At 40.5% G+C, this 8,821-nt stretch overlaps 1 non-coding gene across 1 annotated transcript; it reads right to left on the bottom strand.

The window, feature by feature from the left end:
* Positions 1-649: 649 nt before the first annotated feature.
* LOC131593735 (small nucleolar RNA R71) lies at positions 650-756 on the bottom strand. Its single transcript, XR_009281117.1, has one exon. It is a non-coding gene; the product is annotated as a small nucleolar RNA R71 (small nucleolar RNA).
* Between the last annotated feature and the right edge of the window lie 8,065 nt (positions 757-8,821).

Raw genomic sequence — 8,821 nt, 5'->3', positions numbered from 1 at the left:
AAGTTTTTGGCGCCGTTGCCGGGGACTATTTAAGTCGATATCGTAACTCACTGTTACACCGTAGAGACTAGGAAAATTCTTCCCTTTCTTTTTGAACGATTGTATGCCAAATACTCGTTCACAAGGAGGAGACTTAATACAACGAATTAACGAGATCGAACGTTTCATTAACGTTAAACGTCGAGCTCGCAACCTTCCCGAAGTAGCAGAAATTCCGATTAATCAGGAATTGAATTTTACTGATCAAATCAATCAAATCACCCCGAAGTTAGAGATGGCTGCTATTCGTCCTCTTAGAGACTATGCCGCTCCTTCGCGCGCTGAACCGCATTCAAGTATCGCACCACCTGCGATTGAAGCGAACAATTTCGAACTGAAACCTTCACTGGTCCAAGCTGTTCAACAGAATCAATTCTCTGGAAGCCCTGTAGACGACCCCAATCTCCATTTATCCGTGTTCGTGCAATACGCCGACACTATCAAAGCCAACAACGTTAGTTCCGAAGCTATTCGATTACGCCTTTTCCCTTTCTCCTTGAGAGATAGAGCGAGAGCGTGGCTTCAATCCCTGCCTTCCAATTCCATAACTACGTGGGACGAATTGAAGAGAGTATTCTTAGCAAGATACTTTCCGCCTAGCAAAACTGCTATGCTTAGAGGTCAAATCAACGGATTTACCCAGAAAGATAACGAATCGCTTTTCGAAGCTTGGGAACGTTACAAGGACATGCTTAGGATATGCCCTCATCATGGACTCGAACCATGGCTGATCATCCATACCTTTTATGGTGGTCTCTTATATAACACTAAAATGACTATAGATGCCGCTGCTGGCGGAGCATTAATGGACAAACCCCATGATGAAGCATACAAACTCATAGAGAACATGGCACAAAACCATTACCAATGGGGAGGAGAACGCGCCGCTCTAGAGAAAGCCCAAACCAAAGGAGGAATGTACGAAATTAGTGGTATAGACCGCGTTAACGCTAAAGTAGACGCTTTAACTCAAAAGATTGAGAATTTGACCATCACTCCTTCAGCCACCGCTGCCGCCGTAGCACCTAACTGCGAGATTTGTGGATTGACTGGGCATGTAGTTGCTGAATGTCAACTCTTAACTGGAGTCCCATCTGATCAAGTAAATTACGCTCAAGGAAACCCTTATTCTAACACGTACAACCCTGGATGGAAAAACCACCCGAACTTTTCTTATAAGAACAACAATGCGTTGTACGCGCCTGGACAAGCACCTGCTGTACCACCTGGCTACCAAAAAGCGCCTGTAGCTGCTCAAAACACCCCTAGGAAGTCAAACCTAGAAATCATGATGGAGAACTTCATAGCTTCCCAACAACAAACCAATAAAGACTTCTTGAATCAAAACATCCACAATAGCGAGCAACTAAAACAACTATCGAACAAAGTAGATGCTTTAGCTACGCATAACAAAATGTTAGAAACTCAAATCTCACAAGTAGCTCAACAACAAGCACCTACTGCTGCCCCTGCTGGCACGTTTCCTGCTCAACCACAACCTAATCCTAAAGGACATGCGAACGCGATAACACTACGAAGTGGAACTAATTACGATGGACCCATAGATCCTAGAACCCAAAACGTACCCATGTCACAACAAGAGCCAAAGGAAACCCAAAAGAAACCAACCGACGAACGAACTGCTAAGACTGATGAGAACAATAACGAAGTGGAACCCGAAAAAGAGAAACCTTATGTTCCACCACCACCTTATAAGCCACCAATTCCTTACCCTCAGAGATTAGCTAAATCAAAAACCGAAGCGCAATTTAAAAGATTTGTAGAACTTCTGAAGCAATTAAACATAACCATACCATTCACAGAAGCCATAACTGAGATGCCTTCGTACGCTAAGTTCTTAAAAGAAATCTTATCAAACAAAAAGAAGCTCGAGGATAACGAAACTATAACACTTACCGCTGAATGTAGCGCTATCATCCAAAACAACATGCCTCCAAAACTGAAAGACCCTGGTAGTTTCTCTATACCCTGCGTAATAGGAAAAACCATCATAGAGAAAGCCTTGTGCGATTTAGGAGCTAGTGTTAGTTTGATGCCTCTTTCGACCTGTAAGAAACTCGATCTAGGTGAGCTTAAAGCAACAAGAATGTCGCTTCAACTAGCAGACCGTTCAGTTAAATATCCTGTAGGAATGTTAGAGAATATCCCTGTTCGTGTAGGTCAATTCTACATCCCAACTGACTTCATCATTATGGATATCCAAGAAGATTCTAACATCCCGATCATTTTAGGAAGACCATTTTTAGCAACCGCTGGTGCAATTATAGATGTAAAGCGAGGAAAGCTTACTTTCGAAGTAGGAGAAGAGAAAATAGAATTTATCCTTTCCCAATTCCTAAAAGCACCTTCTATAATGGACACATGCTGTTCTGCTGATATAATCGACGAATGTGTCAAGGAAATAAAATCCGAACCAAATAAGGAAACCGAAACCCTAAGAATTCCTATGCCGCCAATTTTTGAAGATGACAACTGGCGTGAGGAATATCAAGATAACCACCTGAGTGAATGCTTAGCTTTAACCCCTGATCCTATACCTGGACCTAAGAAACCTGCTATAGAGCTGAAGACACTTCCTACCGATCTTAGATACGAATTTCTAGACGAAGAACTAAACCGACCAGTTATAGTGAACGCCAACTTAGGACGAACCGAGACTGAAAAATTACTTAATGTTCTAAGAAAATACCCTACCGCTTTAGGATACAACATATCAGATCTAAAAGGTATAAGCCCTTCTCTGTGTATGCACCGCATTATGCTCGAAGACGATAGTAAAACCTCTAGGGAACATCAAAGGCGAATAAATCCTATTATGAGCGATGTGGTTAAAAAGGAAATCCAAAAACTGCTAGAAGCTGGAATAATATATCCTATATCCGATAGCAAATGGGTTAGCCCCGTTCACGTCGTACCAAAGAAAGGAGGAGTCACTGTAATCACTAACGCAAAAGGAGAATCTGTAGCACAACGTACCCAAACTGGATGGAGGATGTGCATTGACTATAGGAAGCTAAATAAAGCTACCCGAAAAGACCATTTCCCTTTACCTTTCATAGATCAAATGCTCGAACGCCTGGCTAAACACTCACATTTTTGTTATCTGGATGGATACTCCGGATTTTTCCAAATTCCTATCCACCCTGACGACCAAGAGAAGACAACATTCACCTGTCCTTATGGTACATTCGCTTATAGACGAATGCCTTTTGGACTCTGCAATGCACCCGCGACCTTCCAAAGATGCATGATGGCAATATTTGCCGACTTCCTAGATGGAATAATGGAGGTCTTTATGGACGACTTCTCTGTCTGTGGAGGAAGTTTTGAAACATGTTTAGAAAACCTTGAAATGGTGCTTAGACGATGCGTAAGCGTAAACCTAGTCCTTAATTGGGAAAAATGCCATTTCATGGTTCGACAAGGAATTGTACTTGGACACATCGTATCCGATAGAGGAATCGAAGTTGATAAAGCGAAAATCGAGATTATCGAAAACCTTCAACCTCCCAAAACCGTTAGAGAAATAAGAAGTTTTCTGGGACATGCTGGTTTTTACCGACGCTTCATTAAGGATTTCTCTAAAATAACCAAACCTTTAACTGAATTACTCATGAAAGACGCCGAATTTGTTTTCACCGATAAATGCACTGAAGCATTTCAAACGCTTAAACAAGCATTGATCTCTGCGCCAATTATGCAACCTCCCGACTGGAATGAGCCTTTCGAAATAATGTGTGACGCAAGTGATTATGCTGTAGGAGCCGTTCTAGGACAAAGAAAGGATAAGAAACTACATGTCATATATTATGCGAGTAGAACCCTAGACGAAGCTCAGATGAATTATGCCACGACAGAAAAAGAATTATTAGCTGTCGTATTCGCATTAGACAAATTCCGTTCTTACCTGGTAGGAGCCAAAATAATCATATACACTGACCACGCCGCCATTAGGTACCTCCTAACCAAAAAGGACGCTAAACCAAGACTTTTGAGATGGATCTTGTTACTACAAGAATTCGACCTGGAAATTAAAGATAAGAAAGGCACTGAAAATGTCGTAGCAGATCACCTCTCTCGATTGGAAAATCTGAAACCCGAACAAGTACCAATTGACGATGATTTCCCTTATGAAAGACTCATCGCCCAATTAGAAGCAAATGAATTCGAACCATACCGTCCAAACTCTGAAACCGAGAAATTAGCTGAAATAGCTTTAGCCCGATCTAACACACCTTGGTATGCAGATTTCGTAAATTACCTAGCTGCTGGTGTGCTTCCTCCTGATCTAAGCTACCAACAGAAGAAGAAATTCTTCCATGACCTAAAACATTACTATTGGGACGACCCACTCCTTTTCAAAAGAGGCCCCGATGGAATCTTTAGACGTTGTGTACCCGAGGAAGAGATAAGAAGCATAATAACACATTGTCATTCTGCACCGTGTGGAGGACACCATAGCACATCTAGGACCTGCGCCAAAATTCTTCAATCTGGACTTTTCTGGCCTAACCTGTGGAAAGACGTCCATTTTGCTATATTAAGCTGTGATAGATGCCAACGAACTGGAAACATTTCAAGACGCGATGAAATGCCTCAAAAAGGCATTCTAGAAGTAGAAATATTTGACGTCTGGGGAATAGACTTCATGGGACCGTTTCCGTCATCGTTTGGAAATCAATATATACTCGTAGCCGTCGATTACGTTTCAAAATGGATAGAAGCTATTGCTTCTCCTACGAACGATACACGAGTAGTTATTAAACTTTTCAAAAACGTCATTTTTCCTAGGTTCGATGTGCCAAGATTGGTAATTAGCGATGGTGGTTCCCATTTCATTTCAAGAATACTTGAGAAACTCCTTCGAAAATATGGAGTAAATCATCGAATAGCCACACCATACCATCCACAAACAAGCGGTCAAGTAGAAGTATCTAACCGCGAAATAAAACAAATATTGGAGAAAACTGTTGCTATATCGAGGAAAGATTGGTCAACCAAGCTAAATGAAGCTTTATGGGCTTATAGAACAGCTTTCAAAACTCCAATAGGAACTACCCCATTCAAACTCGTTTATGGAAAATCATGCCACCTACCAGTAGAGTTAGAACATAAAGCCTATTGGGCTATTAAGAACTTAAACCTAAACTACACTGCCGCTGGTGAGAAACGACTTCTAGACATAAACGAATTAGAAGAACTTAGACAAGACGCTTACGAAAACGCCAAAATCTATAAAGAGCGAACGAAAAAATGGCACGACAAGCGTATATCTAGGAAAAATTTTAGCATAGGCGATAAAGTGCTCTTATTTAATTCTAGACTAAAATTATTTCCTGGTAAGTTACGATCTAGATGGTCTGGCCCTTTCGAAATAACTAACATATTTCCGAGTGGAGCGATAGAAATCAAAGGAGAAACCGTCAAACCTTTTGTCGTAAATGGGCAACGTCTTAAGTATTACCATCATCTCGAATACGATGAAAACATCGAAGTTTTTAAACTTGACGAACTGCCCGCTCTTTCGAAAAAATAGTTTTCTATTTTTAAATCGTCGAGCTTACGACATTAAACAAAGCGCTTGGTGGGAGACAACCCACATTTATTTATTCTTCTATTTTATTTATTAAAACTTTAATTTTTCTAATTTTTTTAATTTTTATTTTTCATTTTTAAAACTTTATTCTATTTTTAATTTAATTTTAATCATTTTTGATTTTTCATACATCTTATAATAATTATTATAATTATAACTACTATCTTGATTTGAGAAAATATTTCCGTTATAATTATATTTATTATTATAACTTGTTACCTAAGCTTAATTTTAACTTTTTATTTTATTTTAAATAAACACTAGCCTAATTCTAACTCAATCTTAATATTTTCAACTTCTAGGTTTTTCATTTAATTACTAACTACGATGCAAGAAGTTGACAATATGGAAGTTGTGTTCCGTGGTAGAGGACAAGAAGCAAGATTTAACAAGCTGGCTGAAAGACACATGGAATTGACTTGCTATCCTCACCAACCAACTATGGTGAAGCTTGGTATCGAAGAAAGCATCCTACACCTGCTTAACCAAATCGGTTGGACTGGTTCTCACTTGTTCCGCAAGTTTAGCACTTATCGGAAGCTCACTCTGGAATTCCTGAGCTCCCTGACCTATCTTCCAAACTGTGGACAAGGACTGAAAAAAGGAGTTATTCTCTTTAGACTCTTTGGTATGGAGTTTAATTTCTGCATTCGAGATTTTGCTGAAATGTTAGAACTACCTAATGGACCCGATGCATACGCCCAAGTAGCTGAAGAAAATCTTCCATACTGGGAGTTGGAAAAATACTGGGGCAAGATCACTGGAAACGACAACCCTGAAGAGAATGAATTTCAATCTGAGAACATCCACAATCCTGCTTTCCGCTACTTTCACAAGATCCTTGCTCACTACATTTTTGGAAAGCCTGATAATGTCACTGAAGTTACTAGAGAAGAGCTGTTCATCATGTTTTGTACATCTCAGAATCGCCCGGTCAATGCCATCGCATTCATGCTTACAAACTTCGAGCGCATCACGCAAGACGAAGTTTCACCCATTAGGATCGGCGGATTTGTCACTATGATCGCTAATGCCATAGGAATGAGAGTGCCTTTGCTTAGATTGACACCTTTTGGTACCCATACCTCTATGGACATCAATTTCTGCTTTAATCGAGGTATCATCGGTAATCTTGGACCTGATCGTTTTGAATTGCTCATTGATAACAAAGTTTGGTATCAGTTCACCTTACCGAATCCTAGGACAAGTGTGCACAACCCTACCAACTGGCTTTACTATGGTCAGATTCCTGAGAGAGAGCCATCACCTGAAACTCCTCAAGCTTATGAACATTTTGATGAGGAAATGCCTGCATCTGAATCTGAACCTGAAACACCTCCTGGTTATTATGAACCTCTTCCTGTTGATGAACCCATTCCTGATTATGAACCTCTTCCTCTTGATGAACCTATATCTGAGTATGAACCTGAAACTCGTTCTGAAGATTCCGTTGAAGATCACACTGTTGATATGACTGATGTCGAGGTCGAGCAACAACAACCCGCTACATCTACCGCATCGGTAAATCAAAGGATGCCCAATCTGAACACGCACGAACAAGCAATCAATGCACTGCAACAAGATGTACAACATGTGCGCAACGAGCTTCACACTTTGCAAATGCATTTCTTCGATTTCATCGACACCGTAAATGCTCAGTTCGACGAAGTTTTCAAACACATTCAGTCCAATCAGAACAACAATAGACGTGGCTAGATGTTACCGTATTAGATTATTAGATTTTTATTTCTAGTTTTAGTAATTTCTATTCTTAGTTTAGATTTACATTTTTCTGCACTTTTCCATTCTGCTATTGTTAACACTCAGTACTGGTTTAATTTTAAATGCAATATTTTATTCACTACTGCTGTTGTGTTATAATACACTGCTATTAACTGCTATATATTTTCCTGGCTATCACTCTTTGCTGTTAATAGTATTAAAATAAGACATTGTTCTGAACTGATGGACACTTTTTGCTGTTAATGGTATCTGTCAGCACTGTCTGGTCACCTGCATGCGTGCCCACTTGCCTGCCACAGGAGACGCCCGTCTCCATCTGTGTGGGACCAGCAGATGCAATTTTTGGGACAGGAGACGCACGTCTCCATGCTCTGCCCCAGCAGACTGACTGCCTGAGACGCACGTCTCCCAAGGCTAGCAGTCTGCATTTGACCACGCAGACACTCTTCTCTCCCTCTTGAATTTTGAATTTGAATTTCAAAATTCATTCTCCTCATTCTTCCCCTATTTATTCCATTTAAACCCCATTAACCTCATTCATCCTCCATCATTCACCTCTTAAACTCCATTCATTTCCCATTCTTCTATTCTATTCAAACTTCAAACACCACCATTAATCCATTTTAATTCTCCATTAACCACCCCATTTTCAAACCTCACTATAAAACCACACCACCACCACTCTTATTCTCCACAACCTTCATACCATTTCTTTTCTATCATTCTACTATCATATCTATTTTCCATTTCCATACTCACCATGCCTCCACGTTCATTAATCCGTAGTGAGCGTCCCGAGCGACCACCTCCCGACCTTTCAAACATTATCTTCCGAGATGATGCTCAACGAACAAAATATGTTGCTTTCTACGAACGTTCGGTTGTTCCCACAAAATTTGTGAACACCGAGTGTCTAGAAACTTTGGGTCTCATTGATGGTGTCACCCGTTTGCTCACTAAATCTAGCCTCCACCATCTTTGTACCGAACCCGTACCTACTTATGAGCCGCTCGTCTTAGAATTTTTGAGTTCCTTCAACTACGACACTCCCTCTACTCAACCATTCTCAACCGGTACCATCCAATTCCGGATGTTCAACCGTGAATATGCTCTAGATCAAGATGTCGTAGCTTCATATTTGCATTTTAATCATGCTCCAATTGCTCACCGCTCAATCTTTCAAGAACTCAATGGTCGATCCTGGGAGGATCTCGCTTTTGAATTTTGGTTCCATCTCACTGGAGAAAATCCTACCGGTTGGAGAGCTCTTCATGCTTCTCACATTCAAAACCCCGCTATACGTTATTTTCAACGTGTCTTGGGGCATATTATTTTTGCAAGATCGAACAACCACAAGGTAAACCAAAATGAATTATTTTTCCTTTACTGTGCGCTTAACAATATCCGTTTCAATGCCGCGCC

Source organism: Vicia villosa, linkage group LG3 (genome assembly GCF_029867415.1).
Source record: "Vicia villosa cultivar HV-30 ecotype Madison, WI linkage group LG3, Vvil1.0, whole genome shotgun sequence".
NCBI classification, from domain to species: domain Eukaryota; kingdom Viridiplantae; phylum Streptophyta; class Magnoliopsida; order Fabales; family Fabaceae; genus Vicia; species Vicia villosa.
Note: the sequence above shows the minus strand (reverse complement) of the source record. Positions and strands in the feature narration are given on the sequence as shown.